Source organism: Coregonus clupeaformis, chromosome 14 (assembly GCF_020615455.1).
Source record: "Coregonus clupeaformis isolate EN_2021a chromosome 14, ASM2061545v1, whole genome shotgun sequence".
Lineage (NCBI taxonomy): Eukaryota > Metazoa > Chordata > Actinopteri > Salmoniformes > Salmonidae > Coregonus > Coregonus clupeaformis.
The window spans coordinates 40931510-40939572 of record NC_059205.1 but is presented as its reverse complement, the minus strand read 5'-3'; the positions used below and the strand labels follow the sequence as shown (position 1 = coordinate 40939572).

Sequence of the window (8063 nt, the reverse complement as noted above, 5' to 3'; positions counted from 1 at the left end):
GTCAATCCAGCATGACTTTTGACGTGCTCAAGACAACTGGGAACTCGGAACAAAAAAGACTGGGAAAATAAGTTTTGAACGGTCATCCAACTCGGAATTGCAAGTCAGGAACTCGGGCCTCTTTCTAGAGCTCTGACCTGAAGATCACTGACGTCATCATGATTCAACCTTGTTTTTTTCAGAGTTCCCAGTTGTCTTGAAAGCACCATAAATCCAGAGAATGCCAGACTTTGATGACAAAGTTTGATGTCAAAATTTGCCAACGAAGGACCGCCGCGACACCTTCCTGTTCAAGTGAGCAGAGCACAACAAGGTGAGTCAAAAAGTGTCTTGTATGCTGCTGCATAAATGATGTAATATGCGAGGGAGATATGTGTACTGTAGCTAAGAAAGTAATACTAAGTGTATGTTGTGTAGTAAACTGTTAGTAGCCCATGTGCCTCACCCTAATAATTTGGTAAATTTTCCCTTCATAATTTAGCCTACTGTTCTGACTTGGTGGTGCACATGTAGCCTATAGCCTGTTTGTAGAGAAATGTAATCATTGAATATTGTAAGAGCTTTCATTGTCTGCTTATATGCCCCCTTTATTTATCCTACGGTTCTGACTTGGTGTACAGGGAGAATACTGTAAGAACGGCCCATGTTCTGAATTCTGTCGCTGAGTTTGCCCCACCAAGATTTACATGCTAAAATTACCACTGAAGAGGCTTGTGGATGAACATGGAGCAGATGATTGGAATGTGATCGCAGATAATTTCAAGGTGTGTTTAGATAGTTGCCATGCACTGCCTTGCCTTTTCCTCAGTAGAGAATCACCCACACAAAATATGACCAACTCTGACATCTTTGTCCCTTGTGTACCAGTACATTGGACTGATGTCTTCCTCCTTTCTTTGCATTTCTCCACTCTTGACAGAAAGGTTGGCTTCTCAGTGTCAGTACCGATGGCAAAAGGTGCTCAACCCAGAGATGGTGAAAGGGCCATGGACCAAGGAGGAGGGTGAAAGGGTGAAGACAGTTTCTATTCTGTGTGTTCTGTCTACCAAATAGGTTTATCACATGCTAAATTCTTAAACTCACTGTGTGTAAACGTATCTGTGCACAGGTCATCGAGTTGGTGCACAGGTATGGCCCCAAGCACTGGTCCATCATTGCCAAGCATCTGCACGGGCGTATCGGCAAGCAGTGCCGGGAGCGCTGGCACAACCACCTTAACCCTGAGGTGAAGAAGTGGTGCTGGACTCAGGAGGACCGGATCATATACGCTGCTCACAAACGTATCGGGAACCGCTGAGCTGAGATATCTAAGCTGCTGCCTGGCAGGTAATAACACTCTTATAATAAGTTATAACAATGTTATAACAAGCTATAACACTGCTTGTGTCCCAAATGGCATCCTATTCTCTATATAGTGTACTACTTCTGACCAGGGGCCATAGGGATCTGCTCAAAAGTAGTGCAGAATGTAGGGAATAGGGTGCTATTTTGGACGTAGTCTGATATGCAGTTGATACGACTGATATGCAGTCAATCTCATGATTGGTAGGCTGTCATTTTAAATAATAATTTGTTCTTAACTGACTTGCCTAGTTAAAAAAGCTATAAAAAAAGAAAAAAAAGATTGATCAAATATTTTATTTGTCCGAATCGCAGAGATATATAACAAATAACAATCAATATACTGTTGACAATATAGAACATAATATTGTTCTAATTCAATTTATTTGGTCTGACTCCCCATAGGACAGACAACTCTATAAAGAATCACTGGTAGGGCGGCAGGTAGCTTAGTGGGTAAGAGCGTTGTGCCAGTAACCGAAAGGTCCCCGAGCCGACTAGGTGAAAGATCTGTCGATAGCCCTAATTGCTCCTGTAAGTCGCTCTGGATAAGAGTGTCTGCTAAATGACAAAAAAAAAGAAAACATACAAAATAAAAACTCCACCATGTGTAGGAAGGTGGAGCATGAGGGCTACCTGCAGGACGTCCCGACGCAGGTCTACAAGACCCAGGCTCCCATCAAGAAGGAACAAGTCCTCCTGCTCCTCTAAGGGACTGCTGCGGAGCCAGAATCATTATGTCATGACTATCCCCACAAAGGTGATCACTGAGCACACATCTATGATTTTTACCGGTCACCACTGAAATCTATGATTTTTACAAATCACCACTGAAATCAGGATGAAATCAATCCCAAACTGTTTGTTCATTTTATGACACAAATGTTGTTTGTCTTGTGAATGTATGTTTTGGTAGATTTTAGGATATTCCCTTGGCTTGTTGGATGGCCAGTACATGGACAGTGTTCCTGAAACCTCTTACTTTGACCCAGTGAGTGTCCCCTCTCTGCACTCACTCAGCTTAGCTTAACCATGTTGCAAGTGAACCCCTTCCCTACCACCATCGTACAGTAGCTCCTCTGTAATTCAGCATCCATTGTAAGATAAGAGAGGAATAAGACTTGTAAATGAGTAAATTAGCTGTTTTTCCTTTTCCTGACCTCCAATCTCTCCCAGGCTACGTGTACCCCAGGAGTTGTTCACTGATGGCTCTCCCAACAAAGAGTAGAGAATTAAGGAACTCGAGCTGCTCCTTATGGCAGCCAAGAGTGAAGTCAGGAGACGGGCAGCTTCATGTGTAAGACAGAACCCTTGTATGTGTAGTCAATAGTGTAGTACGCTCTAGAACACAGCCCCACCACCCTCCCCATCCTCCATCTCACTCACCTCCGGTTAGCTGCCCCTCCTAGCTGCTACCATCCCTCCCTGCTTCATACTGCAGCATCTAGCAGTGAGTCATCATTAACAGCTTATCATAGTAGCAGTGGCTGTTCATCTGTTTCTGCTCTTGCCAACTCCATTGTTGTCATTATCAAACCAAACATAATCTTGGTTAACCTAGAGGTAAAATCATGTGTAATTTGGTCAGCTGCGTGATCAACTTCTGTGTTAGAAATTGACCGTTCCGGCAAAAACTAAGTCACCACCCGCGCAAAATGAAACTCTCAGCCAAAGCCCCCCCCCCCCTTCCCATCCATGTGGGCACACGCACTAAGCACTCGAGGCGAAGCAGTTCAAGCACCGCCTTCGCCCAATCCTGATAATCCCATTCAGTCCTGGCAGATTCTTTCGGTCTACACGCAGAATCTACCCACGGGAGATTAAGCCAAACATGACAATTGGCATGACAGTTGCATGAGGAGTTGGCAGGGCAGAATCAGACTGGCACCCTGGCTAGCTGTTCAAAACACCTGTGAGGCCTCTTTGGATAGAAGTGGACCTCTATTGAAAATCATGTAGATTTTCACTGCTGTGCAAAAATGCACAGTTCATGTTAAAGTTTTGGAATGAAACTGAGGCTCCTGCTCATGTCCACCCTTAGTCTCATTACATTTATATTGGTAAATGTACGTCTCGTGGTTAGGGCCAAGAGTTTTTCCCTGGCAGATTATTTAATCTGGGAAACTCCTGGCCCTCACATCCCTACTCATCTCTGGTTCTGACCTTCCCCTAGCTCTGGTCCAGGGCATTACGTACGGCTTGCTTACGCTGAGCCTTCAGCATCAGCAAGCTGCATGTAACACCCTGGACCAGAGCTAACCTTTCCCTGACCTCTCGCTTCCTCCCGCTTCATAGCACTCAGTGTCACTACTCCAGCTGCTCCAGCAGTCTGACAGACGACTGCCTGACCAACACGACCCTGAGCAGCTTGGGACACCAAAGTATGGAGGGCCATGGCTCGGCTGTCTACATCCCAGCAGGATCCTGACCGTGGAGACCAACGCTGTCCTCCACTCCCTACAAACCATCCCTGAGTTTGCAGAGACCCTGAAGCTCATAGACTCAGTCAGTGTTCCTCTAGTCTTCCTGTTCGTGACATTTCTGCTCTTTGTCCTCCTGTCTCTTTGTCATGTTGATTGTAAAACTGTAAAACTATGGGCCCTGGTAAAAGTAGTACACTGTATATGGAATAGGGTGCCATTTGGGACTCAGACAGACCACTGGCTCAGTTTCTTCCTCCAAGGAACTGTGTCATGATTGAGTTTATTGAACATACACTGTTAGGTTGTATAATTCTGGTTAACAATCAAATACAGTTAGTGATAGTCATTGTGTTATAATCACGTTTATGTCATTAATATCCCATTCTGTCTGGTCTGACCCTGTAGGACCCAGTGGCTTGGAGCGAGTTTACCAGTTTCAGCCTGAAGGAAATGACCTCACCCCTGAAACAGGAAGTGATGGCGTCTGTGTCCCAGGTGGCGATGCCAGAAGGAGCTAGCTACCATTTTGATGACTCAGCCATAATTGACCTGAGTAAGAGCTACACTGAGCTGATGCCTGCCTCTTCACCCACCTTGACCATGCTGAGCACACCTCCCTCCATCCTGAAGAGGAGGAGGAGGAGGGTGAGGGGGGAGCAGTCCCCTGCCAGTGAGTGTCACAGCACCTCCTTTTTGGACAACAGCGCCTCCTCACCTAGGCTCACTCCTGTCAAAGCACTGCCATTCTCTCCCTCCCAGGTAGGATTTCCTGTTCAAATAATGTCTAATCTAATACCATTATGCAAACCACTGATCTATGATATTAAAGTGTGTTTGTGAAATACAGCAGAGTACGTTTGTGATATATGATATAATAATAATATAATAATAATAATAATAATAATAATAATAATAATAATAATATTATGTTATTATTATTATTATATTATTTATTATATAAGTACATGGTGCAAAAACTATAAATCCCTATTTACTTGATGGTTCTGTCTGTTTCTCTCTGTAGTTTTTCAACGTGTCTGAAGTTGAGGATTTGACTCTAGACAACCCGGCTCTGACGTCCACCCCAGCGCGTGGTCACAAACGTGCCAACACCACCCCCCTCCACAAGGACTTAACACACAAGCATCGGAAAGAGAATGCTGGGTAAGTATGTTTTCTAGGGCAGTTCTGTGTTGATATTTCATTACATCCAGAAGTTCTCATATACACCATACATGTACTGTCGGTGTTACAAATGTTCAGGACCCCCAAGGCTGGTAAAGCCGTCATGCTTCCCATGCCACTAACTCCAACGCCCTTCAAGATTGCCACGGCCACCCAAGAAAAGATGCAGGGCCAGTTGAAAATGATGGTATGTTTATTATAACACATTAATGACACCTTTTAATGTCTTCAGTCTGTTTGGTGTATTGTATTGTGTTCAGTGTGTGAGGGGATGCTGTACTCTGCAACCGTACCTGAGTGTCTGTGTGTGCCCTTGCCCATGCTTCTGTGTGTGTGTGTGTGTGTGTGTTCTGTTAGATGCAGCAGCCCCAGTCCCTGGCCTACCTGGAGGAAGAGGTGCTGAGAGCAGAATAAGGTGGATATATTAATTCATGGAGAGACACAGGCTAGCTTCTGCTCCTCCTGGAAACATGAGGTATCCTAACCCCATAATCATCCATAGAGATTTGTACCCAGTAATTATGAAGTAATTCAATTCAAATAACTTTATTTGTCCCCTTAGGGCAATTATGTCAGGGTTATAGCTGTGCTTCAGACACATTCAACAAACAAAAAACAAGCACTAGAGACTAAATAGAACATGAGAGGTAATGACTTCAAAGTGCTGTCCAATAAATATGAGTATAAAACATAGATGGAATTAAATCAATGTTACAGTCCTATCCATTCCATGTTTTATAACCCAGGTTGACGCATCGTCCAGGAGAGTTAGGAAATCCCTGGCTGTGGAACCCTGGAGTAAGGACTGCCAGAGTGCTCAACTCTACTCCCAAGAACACCTCAATGTGAGAGGAGAGGATTAGTGAGAAGATCATTCAGTATTCAAGTTAACATCAGAAACACTGAAAATGAGACTCATACAGACTGTTGTAGATGAGGGTGGCAAACTAGTGTGAGAGGTGATGTACATGGAAACACAGGAGAGGATTGAAGAATGAAACAGTACTGTAAAACAGGTCTCTCTCTCAGATCCATGGGGAGAGCCTGATGACCAATGCCCCCCTGAGGTCATCAATGCTGGGCTGTGAGGAGCTGGTAACACTCCCTGTCCCCCATAGCAGGACCAGGGAGAGAGGAGCCATGATGTTACCTGCCCCACAACACCGTCGCCATCAGGAGAGATGGCAACCCCGATCTGATCCGGATCCCTCCTCTACACCCAGACGCTGCATACAGCCAATCAGAGGTGAGTCAAGAGAGACGTCTGAGAATATCAGGAAATCCCCAAGTCATTGAACTCCCTAGTATTTTTAAGAAGGAAACATCACAGTTGAATTAAATGAAATGTCAGAGATTTGTACGATGAGCATAATATCACAGGTGCAACAGTTGCTTTTTTTCCTCACTCACAGTAGCAACCAGCTCATAGAAATGGAATTTATCCAGCATTGTTTGCTTTCTGAAAGACACTGAACTTTATTCTAAGTTCCTGTGTTTCTCATGAGTGTTTGACTGCTTGTTGACTGGGTTGTATTTATTAGTGCACATCGTAGCAAAACATTTAGCAACGGAAAACAAAAACAAGTGTTTCTTATTGGACAAATGTGTTGTCGTTTCAGGTGAGCTGTGAGTGGGAGGCTGTGGCATTTGGGAAGACTGATGACCAGATGATCGTAGCTGAGCAGGCCAGACAGTTCCTTAGCTCCCAGACACCTGGCTGTGCCTCCAGAACCTTGGTGCTCTGACAGGACCTAGCTCCCAGACACCTGGCTGTGCCTCCAGAACCTTGTTGCTCTGACAGGACCTAGCTCCCAGACACCTGGCTGTGCCTTCAGAACCGTGGTGCTCTGACAGGACCTAGCTCCCAGACACCTGGCTGTGCCTCCAGAACCTTGGTGCTCTGACAGGACCTAGCTCCCAGACACCTGGCTGTGCCTCCAGAACCGTGGTGCTCTGACAGGACCTAGCTCCCAGACACCTGGCTGTGCCTCCAGAACCTTGGTGCTCTGACAGGACCTCAACACTACTTAGTAGCTAACAGTTAGCCTGGTCCTACTTTTTGTGCTGTCTGGCTTGACACTGAGTTGGCAAGAGAGCACAAACAGATCTGGGACCAAGCTAGTGAACAGTCACTCAGATAATTTTTACCCAGATGTATAATACTACTAGACAATCTTACTGTAGGTAGAACACATCAGATTTCCTAAAAAAAAATGTGTCCATGGATTCACACAAAACAACCAGCTGTATTATTTATTTGTCTGTTTTCGCTTAGAGGTTGATATGAAAATTACATGACCACATGTAGCCAATGGTACTTACATACTGGTACTTACCATACTTAAATATTTCTATGTAAAAACCTTATTCTGAATGTGGTCCATTTGCACTTATTATTTAAAATGTAAATATGAAGAGAAATTCATAAATTTAAATCTTGAAGACCATAATTGTCACGTTGTATAAGGATTTGAAGACAGGTGCAGGAATACGCAATAGGGGTTTTATTTTCTCCACCCAACACAAGGTACGTCATGAACAACGACGGGGACGAAGCCCAAAACAAACACGTGTGTGTGTATATATATACAGTGAGGGAAAAAAGTATTTGATCCCCTGCTGATTTTGTACATTTGCCCACTGACAAAGAAATGATCAGTCTATAATTTTAATGGTAGGTTTATTTGAACAGTGAGAGACAGAATAACAACAAAAAATCCAGAAAAACGCATGTCAAAAATGTTATAAATTGAGTTGCATTTTAATGAGGGAAATAAGTATTTGACCCCCTCTCAATCAGAAAGATTTATGGCTCCCAGGTGTCTTTTATACAGGTAACGAGCTGAGATTAGGAGCACACTCTTAAAGGGAGTGCTCTAATCTCAGTTTGTTACCTGCATAAAAGACACCTGTCCACAGAAGCAATCAATCAGATTCCAAACTCTCCACCATGGCCAAGACCAAAGAGCTCTGCAAGGATGTCAGGGACAAGATTGTAGACCGACACAAGGCTGGAATGGGCTACAAGACCATCGCCAAGCAGCTTGGTGCGATTATTCGCAAATGGAAGAAACACAAAATAACTGTCAATCTCCCTCGGCCTGGGGCTCCATG

General features: G+C 44.3%; 1 pseudogene; it reads left to right on the top strand.

The window, feature by feature from the left end:
• The first annotated feature begins 686 nt into the window (after positions 1–686).
• On the top strand, positions 687–6694 carry LOC121581703 (annotated as a pseudogene).
• Positions 6695–8063: the final 1369 nt, after the last annotated feature.